The sequence below is a fragment of the Zalophus californianus genome, chromosome 5, assembly GCF_009762305.2.
Source record: "Zalophus californianus isolate mZalCal1 chromosome 5, mZalCal1.pri.v2, whole genome shotgun sequence".
In the NCBI taxonomy this organism is placed as follows: Eukaryota; Metazoa; Chordata; class Mammalia; order Carnivora; family Otariidae; genus Zalophus; species Zalophus californianus.
The window spans coordinates 31,773,682-31,796,984 of NC_045599.1; the positions used below are offsets into that span (position 1 = coordinate 31,773,682).

The 23,303-nt window shown below is 46.0% G+C and overlaps 1 protein-coding gene and 1 pseudogene across 1 annotated transcript in view; both read left to right on the forward strand.

Annotated features, from left to right (window-relative positions):
- Positions 1-23,303, forward strand: part of CTNNA1 (catenin alpha 1) — a 315,689-nt gene that overhangs the window by 83,932 nt on the left and 208,454 nt on the right. The window lies entirely within an intron of this gene.
- On the forward strand, positions 7,508-8,059 carry LOC113929732 (annotated as a pseudogene).

Genomic DNA, 23,303 nt, shown 5'->3' on the forward strand with positions numbered 1-23,303 from the left:
TTAAGCTGGATTTAATTTTGATTTAGAGAGATAATGAAATCTCACACTATATCGTGGAGCAGTTGATGCCTGTTACAAAGATAAATTCTATCTTCAGGGACCACAAAATTTGCTATGTGAATATTTAGTTTTTTTTTTTTAAAGATTTTATTTATTTATTTGAGAGAGAGAGAGAGAAACAGCATGAGAGGGGAGAAGGTCAGAGGGAGAAGCAGGCTCCCCGCTGAGCCGGGAGCCTGACGTGGGACTCGATCCCAGGACTCTGGGATCATGACCCGAGCCGAAGGCAGTCGCTCAACCAACTGAGCCACCCAGGCGCCCTGAATATTTAGTTTTTATTTGAGTGAAAATCTTAAAAATACTTCTTCACAAAAACATTCTTTGGATGGCCTCACTGCCTTACAATTTTCAAAGCCCCAGTGATCACCAAGAGTGCCAGCATTTGACTTTTTTTTAAAGATTTTTTATTGTTATGTTAATCACCATACATTACATCATTAGTTTTTGACGTAGTGTTCCATGATTCATTGTTTGTGCACAACACCCAGTGCTCCACGCAGAATGTGCCCTCTTCAATACCCATCACCAGGCTAACCCATCCCCCCACCCCCTCCCCTCTAAAACCCTCAGTTTGTTTTGCAGAGTCCATCGTCTCTCATGGTTTGTCTCCCCCTCCAACTTACTTCCCTTCATTCTTCCCCTCCTGCTATCTTCTTCTTTTTTTTTTTCTTAACATATATTGCATTATTTGTTTCAGAAGTACAGATCTGTGATTCAACAGTCTTGCACAATTCACAGTGCTCACCATAGCACATACCCTCCCCAATGTCTATCACCCAGCCAGCCCATCCCTCCCACCCCCCACCACTCCAGCAACCCTCAGTTTGTTTCCTGAGATTAAGAATTCCTCATATCAGTGAGGTCATATGATACATGTCTTTCTTTTTTTTTTTTTTAAAGATTTTATTTATTTATTTGACAGAGAGACAGCGAAAGCAGGAACACAAGCAGGGGGAGTGGGAGAGGGAGAGGCAGGCTTCCCATGGAGCAGGGAGCCTGATGCAGGGCTTGATCCCAGGACCCTGGGATCATGACCTGAGCCGAAGGCAGACGCTTAACGACTGAGCCACCCAGGTGCCCCGATACATGTCTTTCTCTGACTGACTTATTTCACTCAGCATAACACCCTCCAGTTCCATCCACGTCGTTGCAAATGGCAAGATCTCCTTCCTTTTGATGGCTGCATAATATTCCATTGTGTATATATACCACATCTTCTTTATCCATTCATCTGTTGATGGACATCTTGGCTCTTTCCACAGTTTGGCTATTGCGGACATTGCTGCTATAAACATCAGGGTGCATGTACCCCTTCGGATCCCTACATTTGTATCTTTGGGGTAAATACCCAGTAGTGCAATTGCTGGATCGTATGGTAGCTCTATTTTCAACTGTTTGAGGAACCTCCGTACTGTTTTCCAGAGTGGTTGCACCAGCTTGCATTCCCACCAACAGTGTAGGAGGGTTCCCCTTTCTCCGCATCCCCGCCAACATCTGTTGTTTCCTGACTTGTTAATTTTAGCCATTCTGACTGGTGTGAGGTGGTATAAGATTTTATTCATTTATTCACGGTGGAGGGGGCAGAGGGAGAAGCAGGCTTCCCACAGAGCAGGGAACCTGATGCAGGACTCGATCCCAGGACCCTGGGGACATGACCTGAGCCAAAGGCAGACGCTTATCCAACTGAGTCACCCAGGCACCCAGCATTTAACTTTTTAATATAGGTTTTTCAAACTGGGGTCTGTATTCTTAGGAAGCCATGCGTTTTCAAGGTTGGAAAACATTAGTGAGAACAATACACAACAGACTGTATACAGAAGAGGGCCAGACACAGTGCTGTAGGGCAGCTATGGGACTCAGCACAGGATTTATGGTACCCTACAGGGAAGCGGTGGTGGCATTTAAATAGGTCTTGAAGGACGGCAGGGTGGTGTTCTAGGGATAATCTCCAGGTTCCCTCTCTGTGTGGACATAACCAGACTCCTTCCTAGGACTGCTCTGGGCAGAAAGAGCTTTACCTTCCATCTCTGCAAATCTGGAATCTGTTTTTGCATGCTTTTGCATCAAGACTTTGTCCTTCACCTTCACAAACATGCTGCTAATTATAGCATTTGAAGAGGCTGGGGAGGGTAATGGCTTTGAAGCCAGGTCAGCCAAGGTTCAAATCGTGGGTTTGACAATTACTAGTTCTTAGGCCCTTAGGCAAGTTGCTCGAACTCCAGGAGCTACAGTTTCCTCCAACAGAGAAGGGAATCCTCATTCTCTAATGGGATGTTTAAAGAATTACTACTCACCAGTGAAGACTAGGTTTTCTTCATGGGAATATTTTTGACTTCTGATTAAATTTCTTTAACAGTATAGGATTATCCAGATTTCCTATTTCAGGTTGAATCAGTATTAGTAAGGCATATGCGTCAAGCGATTTATCTATTTCACATATATCTTTGGTTTTATTGGTACAAAATTATTTGTAATATTCTCTTTGTTTCTTCCTAATGCCTGAAGCATCCATAAAATACCCCTCTTTTTTTTTTAAATCTTTTTTTTTATAGATTTATTTTTTTAAGATGTTTATTTATTTATTTGAGAGAGAGAATGAGATAGAGAGAGAGCATGAGAGGGGAGAGGGTCAGAGGGAGAAGCAGACTCCCTGCTGAGCAGGGAGCCCGATGTGGGACTCGATCCCGGGACTCCAGGATCATGACCTGAGCCGAAGGCAGTTGCTTAACCAACTGAGCCACCCAGGCGCCCAAATACCCCTCTTTTTATGTCTGATTGTTTTCTTTCAAGTTTTTCTTGGTCAGTATCATCAGAGATTCATCCACTTTCACAGAATTGGCTTTTGGATTGGCTGATCTTCTCCATTGCGTATTTGGTTTCTGTTTCTTCAATTTCTATTCTTTACCTTGCTGTTTCCTTCTACGTTCTTTGAGTTTTCTTTTGCTATATTTTTTTCTAACTTATTAAGATAGACCCTTAGCTCATTAATTTTCAACCGTTCTGCTTTTCTGAGATGTGCATCTAAGGCTCTACATTTCCTTTTGGAAGCTCAAGTGAAAAAGATATATTTAAGTGGCTGGTCCCAAACAGACACTCAGTAAGTATCTCATCATCACCATCATCATCATTATCCAGTGTCAGTTGTGCTGGGCCTCCCTAGCACAGTTTCCAGCTCTCTTGCTCTCTAATGTGACATATGTCCCCTGAGTTTTCATCAGTGGACTCTGTGAGGACTTATTCTGGGCCACAGATCTCCTCCCTTTTTGGGTTTTGGGGAGGCTTCCTCTGTAGGTGAAGGCAGGGCTTAGAGAGAGCCTGTGCCTTTGGCCCCATCTTTCTCAGGGAGCTCAGACCTTCTCTCCCTAGGATGGCTGGCAAACTCCCTGGTCCATGAGAAATGTGAGTTTTAGTCTGTAGGCCTGGGGCAGATTATATTTTCCAAAATGAGTGCAATGCTATCTCCCACCCCACATGCTTTTCTAGAGCTTTGTCATTCCCACATCTAGAGGTAGAGTATACTTTCCCTGTCTTAGAGTCCAGTGGGCTTGTGACTCCCTTACACAGGATAGATTAGAGACCCATAGGTTGCAGGGGAAGTGGTGCCAAGAAACTTCCAAGGCTTTGTCATAAAAGGAGATGTAGCTGCCACTTTGTTAGCTGAAAAACTCATATTTAAAGCGCCGAGACAGCACATCCAACGACCCTGTAGCTGCCACCTTGTGAGGAAGACAGGGCACTAAGAGATGCCACATGTAGGCACTCTGGCCTGCAGTCCTAATCTTCAAGCCAACCCAGCCCAGGCACCAGACATGTGAGTGACTGAGCCTTTGGGGATTCCATCCCCCAGCTGTTGAGACCCACCTCCTTTTAATCTTAGCAGCCGAGGCCTCAGACACTGAGGAACAGAAACAAGCCATTTCCCACTGTCCCCCATCCAAATTTTTGACCCAGAGACTCATAAACATAAAAAAAAAATGACTGTTGGGGCGCCTGGGTGGCTCAGTCATTAAGCGTCTGCCTTCAGCTCGGGTCGTGATCTCAGGGTCCTAGGATCGAGCCCCGCATCAGGCTTCCTGCTCGGCAGGAAGCCTGCTTCTCCCTCTCCCACTCCCCCTGCTTGTGTTCCCTCTCTCGCTGTGTCTCTCTCTGTCAAATAAATAAATAAAATCTTAAAAAAAAAAAAAAAAGACTGTTTTAAGGTCTAGGCTTTTGGCTGCCCAGCAATAGGTAACTGGAACAATGCTCGTTATCTACTCTGGCACCTAACTCCTCCACCTTCCACCTCCATCACGCTCTGTATGCTTTGATTTCCCACTGAGGCCCAAGCAGAGCCCACAGAAGCAGAGCACAGCAAATGTCTGCGTGGGAGCATCCTGGAAATGGCGATTCTCTGATTCTATCAATTTGTCTACAGTGAGCTGTCCTAAGACCCTTGGTTCCCATCTTTCCAAGTGCTAGGTCCTCCTATGTCTCATCCAACAGGCTGGGTGTCTCCTGCATAATGGCGGTTGTCCTTTCAGTGTGGCTCACCTTTATGGAGACCTTACTCAGTGCTGAGCACCATGCTGAGTATTTTGCATACACCATCTCCCTGCACCTAGTAACAAAACTTGAGCTCAGGCACTTCTGTTCCTACGTAGCCGCCTCCCTGGCGCAACGATTTTCAACAACAGTTGTCATCATCTCTCATTCTGCTCTTCTGGCCCTGGAGCTGATGGTGTGATGTCCTGCAGCCACGAGGCTTTGGATAGCCTCCTCTCCCTCTTCTTGCTCCTCCAGCCCTGCCAACATGTTTGTTACCAACTCTGCAAGTTAGATCCCTCCTATTGGAAATATCTAGAGCGATTCCTGATTTTTCCTGCATGTCTAGTGACTACTCCACTTGGCTTTGCAGAACTTCACATAATCTGAGCTTTATTCAACTCTCCAACCTTACCTCCGATCATTCCCCCTCATGCTCACTCTGCTTCAGCCACTCTTGTCTCCTTTCTGTTCCTCATACAATTGCAGCCTTTTCCTGCCTTGGGGCCTTTGCACCTGTTGTTCCCAATGCTTAGAAAGCTTTTCCTCCAGCACTTTGCAAAGCTGGCTCCTTCCCATGGCTCCAGTCTCAGCATAAATGTCAGCTTTGCCGAGCAGCCTTCTCTTACTTGAACCCAGAGAGAGCTTACCCCTCACCTGAGCACTCTTACCATGTCACCTTTTATTGTCTCCATAGCACTTATGACTAGCTGACCTGATCTTCCTGATTTATTCCCTAGTTTGTTTCTTGTCTGTTCCCAGACTAACATGAGACTGAAAGAGCAGAGAGCTTGTCTGTCTTGTTTATTACTATATCCAGTGCCTGGCACAGAGTTGATACTTAATACATATTCTTGAGTGAATGAATGATGGAATGAGTGATATGCAAGCCTCTGTCAGGCCTGAGATAGGCCCTGGCACGTCCTGAGATGTTTGATTTTGGAGGCTACCCAAGCAAGAGGTCGACCTGCCTCCCTTGAGGCAGGACCACCAAGGTTTGTGCCCAGCAACAGGGCCCTGAGCTCCACTTGTGCCTTCAGGCAGGCCCCTCCTGGGCAATAGGAGGCCTCCCTGTGGCTTTGTCCCTGTCTTCTAGTCAGCCTGTTTCTTTCCATGCTTCTAGCAGGCTGCAGGGCATTAATGATTAAAAGTGCCAACCTGCCCAGGGCCAGTATCAATTAGACCACATGCCCACAATGTAGATAGCTCATTAATTCCAATAAGCCAGGACCCCCTCTCAGAAAGCTCTTCCATCTGTGTACTGCATTTGATAACTATGAAGAAAACACAGGTGAGATTGTTATAAATTAATTTTACTGATCATCACATTCTTACCAAATAATAAGCAGCAGAAAGTTTCTGTTACATAATTGTTTACCCAAAATCACTGCTGTAATAATAAGCTGAATCCAAAACACAATGAAATACATACTGTAATGCAACTATAAAGAGCCATTATATTTTTCTTTTATGACATTATGAACAAAATAAATCCTGGGACCTTACTCTATACAAAACAAAACAAAAGCTCACTTTACTGCTGCTGTGGAATAGAGTAGCCAGCACGATGAAGATTTCTTTGCAAGGTTGGGCCTTCCACCAGGTCATCTTGTGCATCTCCTTGCCTCTGGGGAGACCTCTTTTTTGTTTTACAATCTCCTAGTTTGGGGGTATCCTTTGGATACTAGGCTAGCTGATTCAGGCAGAGGAAACAAACAGAAGACAGAAAAACCTTTTTTTTTTTTTTTAAGATTTTATTTATTTATTTGACAGAGAGAGACACAGCGAGAGAGGGAACACAAGCAGGGGGAGTGCGAGAGGGAAAGCAGGCTTCCCGTGGAGCAGGGAGCCCAGTGTGGGGCTCAGTCCCAGGACCCTGGGATCATGACCTGAGCCGAAGGCAGACACTTAACGACTAAGCCACCCAGGACGCCCTAGAGAAACCTTTATAAGAACGTTGGGAGTACGATTTCCAACAAAATTTTGAAAGAGACATTGAGAGAAGCTGAGTCTGGGCTAGGACCTGGGTTTGACCAAGCCAAGAAGGGCAGAAGAGTCTAGGCAAAGCCTGGCCGGCCCTGGACTCATTTACTAGGACTTGCAGGCCCTTCTGCAGTCCAGGAACCCCTGGCTGGGCAGCTGGAATGGGGAGGGACGAGAGCCTCTGTATGTTCCTGGAGGCTGGCAGACATACCCACTTTGCTGTCTTTCCATTCTTTGCTCCCAGTTCTTCTGCTTTAGGCTAACTAAACCATTCACCATTCCTTGTGTAAGTTTCCCACTTTCCCTCTTCTGTGTCTCTCTCAGGCCCTGTCTGCTAGAATGCCCTGTCTTCTATACCCATCTAGATCCTCTGGTATCATTCAAGACAGCCCCAAAGTCACTTCCTCCAAGAAACCTTCTCTGATCTCTCCCCTTTGAATTCCTTATGCCTTGGATCAAGGACTCTGATCACTTTCTATTGTATGCTGAGCATTTATGTGCTTCCGCCCTTTTTTGATGATTATATTATCTCCCCCAATTATTTAGTCCTACTCCCTATAAAAGCACGATGAATCACCACATACTGCTGTGTAACTTTCAATTCCTCCCCATGGAAGAGCAGGGTACTTCATTACCTTGTGGGTATCGGGTTTGGTCATGTGACTTGCTTTGGCCAATCAAATGCTAATGGAAGTGATGAGAGCAGAAGCTTTAGGAGTCACTGCAGAATCCTCTTTACCCTCTGCCACAGAATGGCACGTCCTATCCTAGAGTGAAGAAAGCTCTTAGAGCTGAGCCAAAGCTCACCTGAAGCTGATGAACAAGAAATAAGCCATTGCTGTTATAAACCTCAAAGATTTGGGGGTTGTTTCTTATCAAAGCATAACCTGTCCAAAAATGACCAATACACTTTTTGGCTTTCGGCTCGGGGAGGCAAAGGTGCAACTTTCTTCGGTCGTCCCGAATCCGGGTTCATCTGACACCAGCCACCTCCGCCATGCCGCCTAAGTTCGACCCCAACGAGATCAAAGTCGTGTACCTGAGGTGCACCGGTGGTGAAGTCGGTGCCATGTCTGCCCTGGCCCCGAAGATCGGCCCTCTGGGTCTGTCTCCAAAAAAGGTTGGTGATGACATCGCCAAGGCAACCAGTGATTGGAAGGGTCTAAGGATTACGGTGAAACTGACCATTCAGAACAGACAGGCCCAGATTGAAGTGGTACCTTCTGCCTCTGCCCTGATTATCAGAGCCCTCAAGGAACCACCAAGAGACAGAAAGAAGCAGAAAAACATTAAGCACAGTGGAAATATCACTTTTGACGAGATTGTCAATATTGCCCGACAGATGTGACACCGATCTTTAGCCAGAGAACTCTCTGGAACCATTAAAGAGATCCTGGGAACTGCCCAGTCTGTGGGCTGCAATGTAGACGGCCGCCACCCTCATGACATCATAGATGACATCAACAGTGGTGTGCTGGAGTGCCCGGCTAGTTAACTACAAAGGAAAATGTTTCAATAAAGGATCATTTGACAACCAAAAAAAAAAAAAAAAAAAAGACCAATACAGCTTTACTAAACTGCAAGCTCCATGGGGCAGATCGCATCGTATTCATGATTTGTCTCCTCTCCTTCACAATCCTAGCCCAAAGGTAGGGTCTGTTTACTGAGTGAACAAATAAATAAACACATCCATCATTTATTAAGCGCTCCTGTAATAACCCCTTACCTTGTATAGGGCTATGTAGCTCACAGTGCAGCTTTATAGAACCTGCTTCATTGGGTCTCAGGACAGCCCTGGGACAGCAGTAGGGGACAGTGCACAGTTGTTGCTTGTTTTCTGCCTCACCCCCCCGACTCCATGTGCTTCTGCAGGGGCTGCCGGTGATAACAGCAGCCCCTCTAGTCCCAGGGGTAGGCAGGTGACCCAGGTCTGCCCACTCCTAGGATCTCATTCTCTGGATCCAGTGACTGGACTAGAGATAGGCATATGCCCTGAATAGGGCCAATCAGGACCCTTCCCTGGGGCACCTGGGGGGCTCAGTCGGTTAGGGGTCTGTCTTCGGCTCAGGTCATGATCTTGGGGTCCTGGGATCGAGCCCAAGTTGTGCTCCCTGCTCAGGGGGGTGTCTGTTTCTCCCTCTCCTCTCTCTCCCTTGGCCCACCCTTCTTGTTTTCTCTCTCACTCTCTCTCAAGTAAATAAATAAAATCTTAAAAAACAAAAAGCAAAAAAAAAATAACCCTTTCCTGAAAGGAGGTGCAGACTCAGAAGAAAGGTGTCTAAAAAGAGTCCCACTTGTGAATGGAAAATCTCAAGAGGACACTCACTGTTCTGTAATCCTCCCATATTCCTCTGATAGGTTCACTTTCCTGCCCTTCAAAACTTCTACTTCATAACTTCTGCTGTCTCTTCAAAGATCTTTCGCTGTCTTCATCCCTCACTTTCAGCTGATGACTTTGCTTCATGCCTCGTAGAGAAAACAGAAGCAACAGCACAAGCGCTTCCTCATTTTTCTGGTACCAGTCCTGCTTGTCTACCTGTACGTGCACTCCATGATTTGCCTTCCCTTTTTATACAGTGGGTCAAGTGTCTCTGCTTCCACCAATGGCCAACTGCTATGCTAGAACATTCTCAGTGGCATGCAAATATTCTCTAATAAATTCCAGCTTAAAACATAAATAAACAACCCTCCTATTTATCCCACATTTCCCTCTATTGTCACCTGATTTTTCTACTATGCTTCATGGCAAAACTTCTTGAAAGAGTTGTATATAGCTGCTGCCTGACTTTCTCCCTCACCTCCTCCCGTCAGCCCCTCTGGGCGGGCTTCCATCCCCACCACGCCCCTGAAATTAATCATGTTGGCATCACCACTGCTCTGCATACTGCCCAGTCTAAGAGCCACTTCCCAACAAGATTGACTGCTACTTCCATCTTGAAACTTCTCTCCTCTTGGTTTCTCGGACACCATATTCTCCTGGTTTTCTATGCTGGCTCCTTCTCTTCCACAAACCACTAAATATTGGACAGTCCCAGAGTTCAACCAATACCCCTTCTATTCTCTCTCTACAGTTAGTCCCTAGGTTGTTTTTCTGTGACTGCTAAATTAATATCTCCAAAGTGGACCTCTCATCCGAACTTCAGTCTCGTAATCCTATCAGCCCACTTAACATCCCCTTTGATGTCTGTTATAGGTTGAATGGTGTGTCTCAAAATGATATGTGGAAGTCCTAACCTCTTATACCTGTGAATATGACCTTATTTGAAAATCAGGTCTTTGCAGATACAGTCAAGTTAAGATGAAGTCATAATGGATTAGGGTAGCTCTAAACTCAGTATGACTGGTATCCTTATAAGAAGAGGAGAAGACAGGGGCGTCTGGGTGGCTCAGTTGGTTAAGTGACTGCCTTCAGCTCAGGTCATGATCTCAGGGTCCTGGGATCGAGCCCCGCATCGGGCTCCCTGCTGGGCAGGAAGCCTGCTTCTCCCTCTGACCCTCCCCCTGCTTGTGTTCCCTCTCTCGCTGTCTCTCTCTCTATCAATTAAATAAACAAATAAAATCTTTTTTTTTTAAAGATTTTATTTATTTGACAGAGAGAGAGAGCACAAGCAGGGGGATCGGCAAGTGGAGGGAGAGGGAGAAGCAGGCTTCCCGCCGAGCAAGGAGCCCAATGTGGGGCTCAATCCCAGGATCCTGGGATCAGGACCCTGGGATCATGACCCAAGCCGAAGGCAGATGCTTAACCATCTGAGCCACCCAGGCACCCTAAATAAAATCTTTAAAAAAAAAAAAAAAGAAGAGGAGAAGACATAGAGACAAGAGACATACAGGGAGATTGCCATATGAAGACAGAGGTAAATATTGGAATACTGTGTCCATAAGCCAAGGCTTGCTGGCAACTGCCAGAAGTTAGGACAGAGACATGGAACATATTCTTCCTCAGGGCACCCAGAAGGAGCCAACCCTACTAACACCTTGGTTTCACACTTCTGGCCTCCAGATCTGGGAGAGGATACATTTCTATTGTTTTAAACCACCCACTTTGTGGTCATTTATTACAGCAGCCCTAGCAAACTACTACAATCTAATCATCTCAACTTTAACATGATCAGAACAGAACTCTTTTCCCCACCCATGCCCAAACTTGCTCTTCCCTTAGCCTTTCCCCCAAACCTTCCTTCCACCCTGACCCCTGGCCTCTTTTCCATATAGTAACCAGAGTGTTCTTTTTTGTTTGTTTCAAGTTTTTAAATTTAAATTCTAGTTAGTTAACATATAGTGTAATATTGGTTTCAGGAGTAGAATTTAGTGATTCATCACTTACATACAATACCCAGTGCTCATCACAACAAGTGCCCTCCTTAATGCCCGCCCCCATCTAGCCCATCCCCCCACCTCCCTCTGTCAACCCTCAGTTTGTTCTCTATCACTAAGTTTCTTATGGTTTGTTTCCCCTCTCTCCTTCCCCCCCATATGTTCATCTGTTTTGTTTCTTAAATTCCACTTATGAGTGAAATCATATGGTATTTGTCTTTCTCTGATTGACTTGTTTCACTTAGCCTGATACATTCTAGCTCCATCCACTTCTTTGCAAATGGCAAGATATCATTATTTTTGATGGCTAGGTAATATTCCTGTGTGTGTGTGTGTGTGTGTGTGTGTGTGTGTGTGTGTGTGTATCATATCTTCTTTATCCATTCATCCGTTGATGGACATTTGGGCTCTTTCCATACTTTGGCTATTGTGGACATTGCTACTATAAACATTGGGGTGCATGTGCTCCTTCCAATCACTATGTTTGTATCATTTGGGTAAATACCTAGTAGTGCAATTGCTAGATTGTAGGGTAGTTCTATTTTTAACTTTTGAGGAAGCTCCATACTATTTTCCAGACTGGCTGCACCATTTGCATTCCCGCCAACAGTGTAAGAGGGTTCCCCTTTCTCCACATCGTCCCCAACATCTGTTTCCTGACTTGTTAATTTTAGCCATTCTGACAGGTGTACTATCCCATCATGGTATTATCCCATCATGGTTATGATTTGTATTTCCCTGTTGTTGAGTGATGTTGAACATCTTTTCATGTGTCTGTTAGCAAATTTGTCTGTCTTCTTTGGATAAAGGTCTGTTCATGTCTTCTGCCCATTTCTTAACTGGATTATTTGGTTTTTGGGTGTTGAGTTTGATAAGTTCTTGGTAGATTTTAGATACTAACCCTTTATCACACATGTCATTTGCAAATATCTTCTCCCATTCTATAGGCTGCCTTTTAGTTTTGTTGATTGTTTCCTTAGCTGTGCAGAAGATTTTTATCTTGATAGTTCATTTTTGCTTTTGTTTCCATTGCTTCTAGAGATGACTGGAGTGTTCTTTTTAAAACATAAGTTAGACCACCTGCCTCTGTTGTTTAAAACCCTCCAAAGGCTCTCCACAATCCTTTGAATGCATAAAAATTCCATCTCTTGGCCTCCAAGATCCTTCATGATCTGGCCGCGCCTCTTTCTTGGTCGTCATCTCTTCTTCTTTTCCTGACTCACTGCTCTCCACCCATACTGGCTTCCTTCTCATCCTTGAACAAGCTCATTCCTAACTTGGGACCTTTGTACTGAGTATTACATTATCTCTGCCTGAAGCTGCCCCATCCACACATCTGTTCATAACTGACGTTTCCTGATCTGCGAACATAAATTGGGCCTAGCTTCTACCATACCACCAAATTTTCTTCCCTTCATGGGAAAGCATGTTCCTGGTTCCAATCCCTGTGGCCTTGGTTCCCAGCTTCCTTTGACCCTTTGATTAGAATCCTCCCAAGTCTATGAGTCAAAGCATTCAATTTTTGCTTAAGAATTTGAGAGAGGGCGCCTGAGTGGCTCAGTTGGTTAAGCGACTGCCTTCGGCTCAGGTCATGATCCTGGAGTTCCCGGATCGAGTCCCGCATCGGGCTCCCTGCTCGGCAGGGTGTCTGCTTCTCCCTCTGACCCTCCCCCGTCTCATGTGCTCTCTTTCTCTCTCTCATTCTCTCTCTTTCAAATAAATAAATAAATAAATCTTTTAAAAAAAAAAGAATTTGAGAGAGATTTCTGATGGTTTCAGTGGAAAGAGTCCTACCTAGTCAAAGGCTAGGCCCAGTCTCTGTAAAGGATCCCACCCCAAGGAAGGTTGCTCGTATGTCTAGGCCCTTCCTGTGCAAGAAGCCCTGCTAGCTTTAGATGAGCATCCTCAAACTTTGTGCTTTTTTTTTTTTATTTTTAAATTTTAAAAAATTTCTTTTTTATTTTTTGCATTCTCAAACTTTCTTTCCTGTGGGGGCAGAGGGAGGCAGAGCTCCCTACCTACCAAATGTCTTCACCCCACCAGCCGGCTATCCGAGTTTCCCTGACCCTTGTCTCCTTGTAGACTGAGGGGAAGCAGAGCAAGATGGAAGAATGGAGAGAGAGAGGAACCTCAGGGATGTGTCTGTGTGATCTGCAGCTTGTTGCTATCCCCAAAGAGTTGAAAGGAGCTCTGCAGCTCTGCATGTCCTCTGGGAGATGATGATCACAATTGCATTTACTGAGCACATTCTGGATGCCAAGCACTGTTCTAGGACTTTAATAATAATAGCTCCTTACCTGCTATTGGGGAGTGCAGTGTCTGGATAGGGCACGGTGCTTGGCACTCTAGAAGTGTGACAGCCTCTAGTTCTTACAATACTACCCTGAGGCAGGTATTGTTTTCCCCACCTCGCAGATGAAGAAACAGACGCAGCAAGGAGAAGGGACTTGCCAGGTGCTTTCTGCCGCAAAGCTGTGATCTTCCTTCTACATGACATTGCCTCTTTGCTAAGCCTCCTGGCACCTGATTCTCAGCATAAGAACAACCTGTGACTCCATGCAGGTACCAGGACGTGCAAGGCCCCTGTTCCGGTCAGTGAGCCACTGGAATGTGGACCTGCCACCCCAGGACTCTGACCCCCAAGGGAGCTGTCTCCAGCCCTTCTTCAGTAGCACTACAGAGGGAGAGACACTCAGGCCTGAGTCACTTCCCTGGGAACTTCCAGACAGGGACTATCGCCAGAACAAGATATTGCGGGATTCTGAGCCGGACTGTGCAGGGGGCTGATTCCTGCCCATGGCCAGAGGTGATTTGCCTCTGCCTGTTCATTCGCTACCATGAGGGTGAGCTTGGAGCAATGCCCCAGTGGGAGCTTCTCCAGATGTGGACAGACCAAGTAGACAGAAGCCACCAGAGTGGGACAAGTAGCATGTATAGGAGGCCCCTGGGGGTGGAGGTCTGGGAAAGGGAGGGAGTGGGCATCTGCCCCCAAGAAAATGCTTCTTAAGGCCTCCTCCCAGGGGCCTAACTAGAATGGCAGCCTGAGGTTCAGTGGGTCAGGGATGAGGCTACATTAGTGAAAGGCCTTCAGCCTGACCCCCTGTAGGAGGCAGCAGGGCCATTGTTGGGCACATATGCCATGGCCAAGAGCTCAGCAGGGATTTGGTGGGCAAACATCAGGAGCCGTGGGCTGGATGCTGACACAGGCCTGAGGGTCCAGAGAGAGTCCTACATGGCATGTGGGTGATGGAAGCCTTTTAGGGACATGAATTCCAACCTCCTTACTGCACAGATGAAGAAACCATGGCCCAGATAGGGGAAGTGACCTGCTTATAGTCCCATAGCAGGTGAGTTCTAGAGCTGGTGCCTCCCACCCTTCTGTACCTCCAGGTAAGAAAGTCCCCATCGCTTCTTGCTCTAACACTAAAAACAGAACATGAAGCAGAGGGGCGGAGCAGTATTTAGTCTGGCTGCCTTTGGAGGGCCCATGTGTCTGAGCCCATGCAATGTCCCCTGAGCGTCCCTGGAAAGCCGAGTTGGCACTCTGAGTTGGGTGGGAGGGGTCCATGCCTGTGCCAGCCACACAGCAGCCCACCTCCAGACACACAAGGGGGTTCCCCAAACCCTCTGGGCACAGCGTCTTTGCTGTAATTTTCCTCTGATGATATCTTGTTTTGCCAACTAAATTAAGACTATGACAGAGAACAGAGACTACCTCTAGCAGTTTAGTTCAATTAAGATTTCACATCAACAAATTAAAATGCATTCTCACCGTCTGCAAAGTAAATCTGCCTGCGTTTAGAAGGAGGCTCTGACATTTGCCATTCAGACACCTAGCCAATGTGAGCTGCATGTCAAGGAGGGCCCACCTCATCTGGGCTTGGTGTGGGAGCTCAGGGCCATGGGTAGTCTCCAGCGACTTACAACTTCTGGGCCTGGGCTTCCCAATCCTGAGCGTGAGGACCAGGCTAAAACTCCAGTGCAGTTTTCACTGGTCCTCTGTAAAATGATAAAAATGAGAAGAATGCGACCACGTTTGCCATAAAACTAAGTCAATTCAAACTAAAAGACTTCGAACAAATACTTTCTGAGTGCCTCCTTTGGTGGTTAGACTTCAAGGGATTGAGGATACAGCAATGAACAAAACAGACCCAAATCCTGGCTCTCCTAGAGCTTTTATTCTGTGGGGGAAAGACAGACAATAAACAATACACACGAATGAAATATGCAACTAGCTAGTTAGAGAGTGATAAGAGCCATGGGGGGGTGGGGGGGTGGGGGAGGAATACAGCCAGGAAAGAGGCTAGGCAGTGTGGAGGGCAGAGGGATTCGTAATTTTAACTAGGGCCTCCATGAGAAGGCGACAATTGAGTCAAGCCCTGGAAAGGTGAGGGAGTGAGTGATGTGAATTTGGGGGGCGGGGGAGGGAGCACTCCAGGCAGGGAGTGCAAAGACTACTGTGGGATTGTGTGGGGGGTGTGCGTGGGGCTGGAGCTGCGTGAGCCGAAGAGGAGGTTGGAGAAATAGAACAGGAAGCCCGGACACCCTTGTAGAGGCTTCAGATCATCTTCTGCGTGAACAGGAAGCCAGTGCAGGGTTGGAGCAGAGAGGAGGCAAGCTTTGTCCTAGGTCTGACCAGGACAGCTGTGGCTACTGTGTGGGGCACAGACAGAAGGAAGGCCGGGACCAGGGAGACCAGACCGGCGACTCTTGTGGCACCTGAAGGGAGGTCTGGTGATGGCCAGGTGACAGCTGAGGAGCTCAGGGACACATAGGCTCAAAAGGACTGACATCAGTAATATCCTAGAGAATCCAGCATGTGAGGTCAGCATCCCCTTGAGATCTTTGCCAAAAGGCAGTTCCACTGGCACTTAGCCGTGGGAAACTGTGACAGGCCCCTCAAGTCCTTAATGACGGCACATAGACTGCCCACAGTGTGGTCGCCAAAGTGTGGAGCTTTGCCTCTGTGGAATGAGATGGATGATCTTTTCTTTCTAGAGGAGGCAGGGAGAGGGTGTTCTGTCATTGAAAATCAGAGTGGAATACTTGGTAGAATGCAAGCCTCATGTGGGCAGGTACTGTGCCCACATCCTGGTCTCAGATCTTCCCCAGCACCTATTTCAAGGTCTGGGACAGGAGCACCCCCAAAATGCCTGTTGAACGAATCAACAAGTAGCTTTTCTCCCACATTTTAGGTAGGAATTTAAACAGTTTTAATAAACTCTGAAAATGTATATCCTTTTTTTTTTTCTTAACCCAGAGGGCTATTTGTATGTGGAGTTTTTTGTTTTTGTTTTGTTTGTTGTCTCTAAATATAAAGAATTGTTGGGGGACGCCTGGGTGGCTCAGTCGGTTAAGCGTCTGCTTTCTACTCAGGTCATGATCCCAGGATCCTAGGATCGAGTCCCACGTCGGGCTCCTTCCTCAACAAGGAGCCTGTTTCTCCCCCTGCTTGTATTCTCTCTCTCTGACAAGTAAATAAATAAAATCTTTTTTTTTTTAAAGATTTATTTATTTATTTTGAGAGAGAGAGAGAGAGAGAGAGAGGAGGGCCAGAGGGAGAAGCAGGTTCCTCGCCAAGCAGGGAGCCTGATGTGGGACTCGATCCCGGGACTCCAGGATCATGACCCGAGCCGAAGGCAGTCGCTTAACCAACTGAGCCACCCAGGCGCCCTAAATGAATACAATCTTAAAAGAAAAGAATTGTTGGGGCCCCTGGCTGGCTCAGTCAGTAGTGTGCGACTCTTGATCTGCGGGTTGTGAGTTCGGGCCCCACCTTGGGTGTACTGATTACTTAAAAAGAAATCTATTTTTTTTTTTTTTACGATTTTATTTATTATTTGAGAGAGAGAGCCCAAACAGGGGGAGCAGCAGAGGGAGAGGGAGAAGCAGACCCCCTGCTGTGCAGGGAGCCTGATGCAGGGCTCCATCCCAGGACCCTGAGATCATGACCTGAGATGAAGGCAGACACTTAACCGGCTGAGCCATCCAGGCACCCTAAAAATGAAATCTTAAAAAAAAAAAGAGTTGTCATTACATAAATTAGGTTTTTACTTCTGAAGGATTGGGGTAACTGGGGGTTGTTTTTCTATCTCTCCCTTCCTCTTCTTTTCTGTTTCCGTTCTCCCACTTCCTCTGTAATCTTAGTTGGCCCTCCTGTATTGCTTCCTATTTCTACTATTTAAAGTGGGTGAGTGGAATGTTTTTGATTTCAATCTCTTAGAAAAACCCAACAAGTAAATTAAATTCTTTTTTACTCGTGTAACTCTCAATTGATTTTCCTCTCACTATGTGTCAGCGTTCCCACTTTCTGAGGCTCGGAAGTTGATACCACTTCCTGGTGAGAAGGAAAACACACCCAACATGCTACTCTGGACTTCCTACCACTTCAGACTTCTCCCCGATTTAACTTGCGTGGTAATTTGCATAGATCTACATATGTTATGCAATCAGCCTACTCTCCTTTTACATTTAAGCCTAAAATAATTTTGCTTTTATGATGTTTTTCTTCTCTGCTGCCTTCTTTATTTCTTACCGGTCTTGAGATTTAGATTTTTGTAAGACGAATCAACGAAAGGCCAAAGGTACCAACCCATTACCCGAACAGCCATAGGGGAGAGGAAGACTGGGGAGCAGCATGGTGAGGTTGTCTCTGGGGTTCATTTATTTTTTTTATTTTTTATTTTTTTAAAGATTTTTTATTTATTTATTCATGAGAGACAGACAGAGAGAGAGAGAGAGAGGCAGAGGGAGAAGCAGGCTCCCAAGGAGCAGGGAGCCCAATGTGGGACTCGATCCCAGGACCCCGGGATCATGACCTGAGCCGAAGGCAGATGCTTAACCATCTGAGCCACCCAGGCACCCTGGGGTTCATTTATTAATTCAGCAAACGTTCACAGAGTGCATACTGTATGCCAGGCTCTGTGCCAGGTGCCGGGAATATGGCGGTGAGCAAGCCAGGCATGGTTCTTACTCACACGGAGCTTACACTCTACTGAGACAATAAGCAAGTGAACACATAAATGAAAACATGGTTTCTGATACTAATAAGTGCTACAATGAAAACATAGTGACTGGAAAACTGGTTTAGATTGGGTAGTACATAGAAAGTCTCTCAGGAAAAGTGACATTTGAGTCAAGGCCTGAAGTATAAGGAGACAACCTTGTGAACATCTGGTAGAAATGTTTCCCAGACCATGGGGACAGCCCTGAAATGAGAATGAGCTTGGAGGGTTTGAGTAACAGAAAGGAAGTATGCCATTCAGCATTCTTTCAATGGAAAGAAAGAGAAGTTGCTGCAGTTCAAAATGGCACAATAGGAAGGAATGTTATTACCTCACATAAAGAAGCCTGGGTGCAGAGTGGGTAGGGTTCCCAGGGTGGTTAATATAGCAAATTGACATCGCTTAGGGCCAGACTATTCCCTTCTTTCTGCTCAGCCACCCTCCTAGCGTGTCAGGGGGGTTGCAAAGATCAAATGGGAGAATATCTGCATGTCCTTTGAAAAGTATAAAGTGCCATAGCTATTATTATTGCTATTTGTGTCACTCATCTAACATGAGAAATAAAGGGGTTTTAATTTTAAATAGTCACATCCTCCAGCTTCCTGGGAAGGGACAAATGTCATTTTGGAAAGCTGTGTACTCTGAGCAGGTATGGAGGGCAGCCTTGGGCACCCTTTTGCCCTTTGTTCCCCTAGACCTTTCTTCAACATCCCTGGGCTCCTCCTGGCCCCCCCACCCCCACCCCAGCAGCTTTCTGTGCTTCACGTCAGAAATGTCCTTAGAAAGAAGCTGGGCTGATGTCTGATTTTCAATAAAATGTAGGCTAAAGCTGGCTGAGTTATTATCTTTTTTCCTTGATAAAAGGAGTGGATGTATTTTCATTACTGGCAGAGTACTTTTAGCTGGTGTGGACAATTAAGCCCTGGAAATGTAGCAATCTATTTCACACTGAGAAGAGATTTGAGGGATGACACTCACCAAACCCCCGGGCCCTGGAGGGACCGAAAACATGGCCACTGTGCCCAACAATAAAAAGCCATAGGACCTTTGTGGTAATAAAGTAAAGCAGCCTCCAGCTGCCCCCAAACGATTTGCCCCACTGGGGACGCTGCTGTGGCTGCCGTATGGGCATGAGGGCTGTGACCCTGACACATCCCTCAAGCCCCTTCTCAGCTGCCCTCCTTATCCTCACCTTCTCCCGGGAAGGCAGGCAGGGAGGCGTCCCATGCCGTGGGCAGTGGCTCCTACCAAATGTTACCTTTCAGATGCAGACACTCTGCTTAATTTTTCTTCATGATCTTTCGATCATCTCCCTCACCCCTCAACTCAGAACCAATGTCCAAAGAACCAGATCTCTGAGACCAACAGAGCTTTGCATTCCAAACCTACTGATGGATGGAGAAGCCCTCCCCGAGGGCATGACAGCCCTCCTCCCTCCTCTCTCCTTCCCACCTTCTTTCTTTTTTCTGTTGTTTGGTTCTTTCTTAAATCAGCAGCTCTAATTTCCGGTCCCTAGAAGCAGAGGTGAGATGACCACTCTCCACCTTCCCTGTCCCAACCCAAACTGAGGGAAAGAGTCACGCTGTAGATTCTTAGAAGAGCAAATGTCCTAATAGTATGGCCTATCTGGCTATACACATTTGTCTCCCCACTTGTACTTAGAGCCACTGAGGTCAGGGATGACCTCCTTTGTCTCTGCATCTCCTGCAGCCAGCCCAGTGCCTGGGGCAGTCAGCCCTCCTGATGTTTGACAAACGAGTGAATGAATGAACAAAACTACCTATGGGCTTGTTTATTTCTCATGGCTTTATCTCTTTGTTCGATTCAACACCCACAGCTCCCCCCATTATAACTTAGAAAGTGGAAATTACTTCAGAGATTCAGGGACTGAGTATCAGTGGAGTGATAGCAATCTGGTCCATTATTACAATTTTTTTCTTAAACCACTTAAGCTCTCGGTTCCCTCCTGTTTACTGTTAGAAGGGATCCCAAATCAGTTGTGAACTTTCGCCTGCTTGGAGGGAGTAAGAAGAGAGGGCTGAGGTGGTTGTACAAGCTTATTATCGTCCCCATTACTCAGGCGTGTTCCCCTGAGCTTTTGCATGATTTTATTTTAATGCTGTTATTTGTATTAGGCAAGTCTCCAGCTCAGCGAGGCCAAGAAGGGAGGTGGGGGAACCAGGGAGGAGCTGATGGAAAAATAAATACCCTGAAGTTTCATGATGATCTGACCGTGGCTCTAATATGAATCAAATTTTCTCTAACCTGCTTTCCTACAGTCAGCATTTCTGCTAGAAATAATTTGTAATTATCAAACTCCAGTTAGGCCAGAAGACTCCTTGCAAAAGACTTTGTTGTGATTAGAGAAAAGCTTGGAAATATAATTTGTGTGGTTCTTGTCCTCTCTGCCTATGACATTCCTGGAGAAGGCACCTTGTCCTTCCTGGCAGGAGAAATTCCAAGGGTGGATAGGACCTGGGAACCGGACTTCAGGGTCAGTAGGGCTGCTGCTCCAAGACTGGCCAAAGAATAAGATGCTTTCCTGGAATATAATGAGCCTGAGAGATTTCCCATCTCAGTATTTGAGAATCAAGAGTCAGTTAGTGGCCCAGAGTGGGACAGTGCCAGGTGCATGCTGACCAGTAGCTGTGCCTAGCACTTCAGCATGAAGGCACTTGGGTAACTGCCCAGCACCCAGCTTGGGTCATTCTAGAGCAGTCCTGGTCTTGCCCCTGTTTGAGAAATTGTGACAACCCCCACTACCCCTTCTCACATCTTAACCCTTCAGCTCTGCAGCAGCTGAGCCAGGGAAGGACAAAAGTTAAGCAAAGGTACAGTGAAGAATACAAAATATTGTTGAAAGAAATTAAAGAAAACCTAAATAAGTGGAAAGACATCCCATGTTCATGGAAGACTCAATATTTTAAGATGGCAGTACTCGCCAAAATAATCTATAGATTCAACTCAATTCCTAGCAAAGTCCCAGCTGCCTCACAACAAGAAAAATGCTGGACAAACTGAAAATCAACAACTTTTCTTAGATCCATTGGACACTGAGGTGACAGAACAAACTGCCACCCTGAAAACTGGAGAGACAGGTGAATACAAAATACAGATCGGTTTACTTGAAGCAGAAGCTCTTAGAGCTAGGAACCAAGAGGAATAAAGTACTAATTCATGCTATAGTATAGATGAACGTTGGAAATATTATGCTAAGTGAAAGAAGCCAGTGATAAGAGCACACATTATATAATTCCCTTGACATGAAATATCCAGAAAATGCAAATCCATAGAGACAGAAAGTAGATTAATGGTAACCAGGGCTAGGGTGAGTGGGAAATGAGGAGTGACTGCTAATGAATACAGATTTCTCTCTGGGATGATGAAAATGTTCTAGTGTGAGATTGTGGTGATGGTTGTTCAACTTGGTAACTATATTAAAAATTATTGAATTGTACATTTTATTTCTTTTTTTTAAGATTTTTATTTATTTATCAGAGAGAGAAAGAACACAAGCAGGGGGAGCAGCAGGTAGAGGGAGAAGCAGGCTCCCCGCTGAGCTGAAGGCAGGCACTCAACTGACTGAGCCACCCAGGCGTCCCTGGATTGTTCATTTTAAAATAGTAGTATGCTATGTGAATTATATCTCAATTAAAAAACAAAAATTAAGCAAAGATGGTTTGAGATAGGAAGTCCAAATTTCCCATCAGATTCAGACCATTTTTGGGAACCAGAGACTTTGTAGGTCCCAGCCTTTGACCATCCTTCTCCCATCTCTTCATGAGGCACTCCCTGTGTTTTGCTGATTTGATAAGAAGTCTGGAGAATGGGAAGAAAGCGTGAGGAAGGGGGCTGAGGAAAGGGGTTTGGGATGCCTGGCCAGCTCAGTTGGTAGTGCATGTGACTCTTGATCTTGGGATTGTGAGTTCAAGCCTCATGTTGGGTATAGAGATTACTTAAAAAATAAAATCTTTGAAAGAAAGAAGGAAAGAAAGAAAGAAAAAGAGAAAGAGAGAAGAAGGAAGGAAGGAAGGAAGGAAGGAAGGAAGGAAGGAAGGAAGGAAGGAAGGAAGAAGGAAGAAAGGAAAGGAAGGAGGGAGGAAGGGAGGGAGGGAAACAGGGAGGGAAGGAGGGAGGGCAGGGAGGAACGAAGGGGAGAGAAAGAAACAAGTCTAGGACTGGGAAATGCTTAAAACAAGACTCCAGAGCCTTGTGAGCCCAGCCTGAAGGAAGCCACCTCCTCCATGAAGTCTCCTTGGTTTTTTTCTTTCCCTAAAGCTTTTTATCTGGTGAACATCATTTTGACCCAAAGACCTGGAATCCTTTACTGTATTGTAGGATCTCTGACTGTTTCATAGAGAGCTATTTAACTTGTTCCAGGTATGTGTCCCCTCCATAGTGACACCACAGCCTCCTGCAGGACAGGACCTCTGTCTTAGTCTCACAGACCCTTTGTTTTTAATGTAATTTCTATGCCCAGCCAGGCACCCCCTCACAGACCCTTAATGCAGGAAATAACTCTGGACAATCCCCCGCCCTCCCTTCCTAATTTAAATGTAGCGCAACTGTCAGACTCTTGAGTTTATGCAAGTCTCCCAGCCTCCTGAAGTTATCCTTGCCTCCATGTTCAGCTACAAGGATTCACCTTATGCTGCCTTCCACCCCTAAGTACAGTGGGAAGCCTCATACAATCAACAGTATGTCTTTGGGAATTTTTTTGGGGGGGGCAGCAAAGCAAGGTTAATTGAGCGATACTAAAGTTTACTGAAAGCTCCCAAAGACGGAGGGGACCCGAGAGGTTTGCCCTGTCTTTGGGAACTCTTGAGGGCCAGTAGTGGGTAGTGTTTAAGAGAATTGCTTTGGAGCCTGGGTTCACAGTCCAGCCCAGCCGCTGACTGGTGGTATGACCTTGGACAAGTCATTTAACTTCTCTGTGCCTCCGTTTTCTTGTATATGAAATGGGGATAATCAGAACTCCTCCTTCATAGGGTTGAAAATGAATATTAAGTTAGTTACTAGTAAGATATGAGCATAAAGCCCCGAGAACCATATCTGCCATTCTACCAGTGCTATAAAAGTATTTGCTCTTATTACCTGTGTCTGCTGAATTCTTAACCTACTCTGCACCTCATCCCGTTCTCCTCTCATGTTGCCAATATCTCTTCACTCTCCAAAGCATCCCTAATTCAAGGCTACATGTGGTAGACCTCCTGAAAGCTTGAGTGAGACAGAAGGGGCCGCATACCACACAGCCATCCACTTAAAAACGTGTCTCGGGCATCACTGTTATTGACAGGCCCTTGGTTTTTCTTGCCACTAGGCATCTCTCCACTGCTGTCCAACCTTTCTTCTCTAGTTCCTGCTTGCTGCCTTGCTGTGTACACCCACTTCCCATCAACACCTGCTCACATGTCCTCTCTT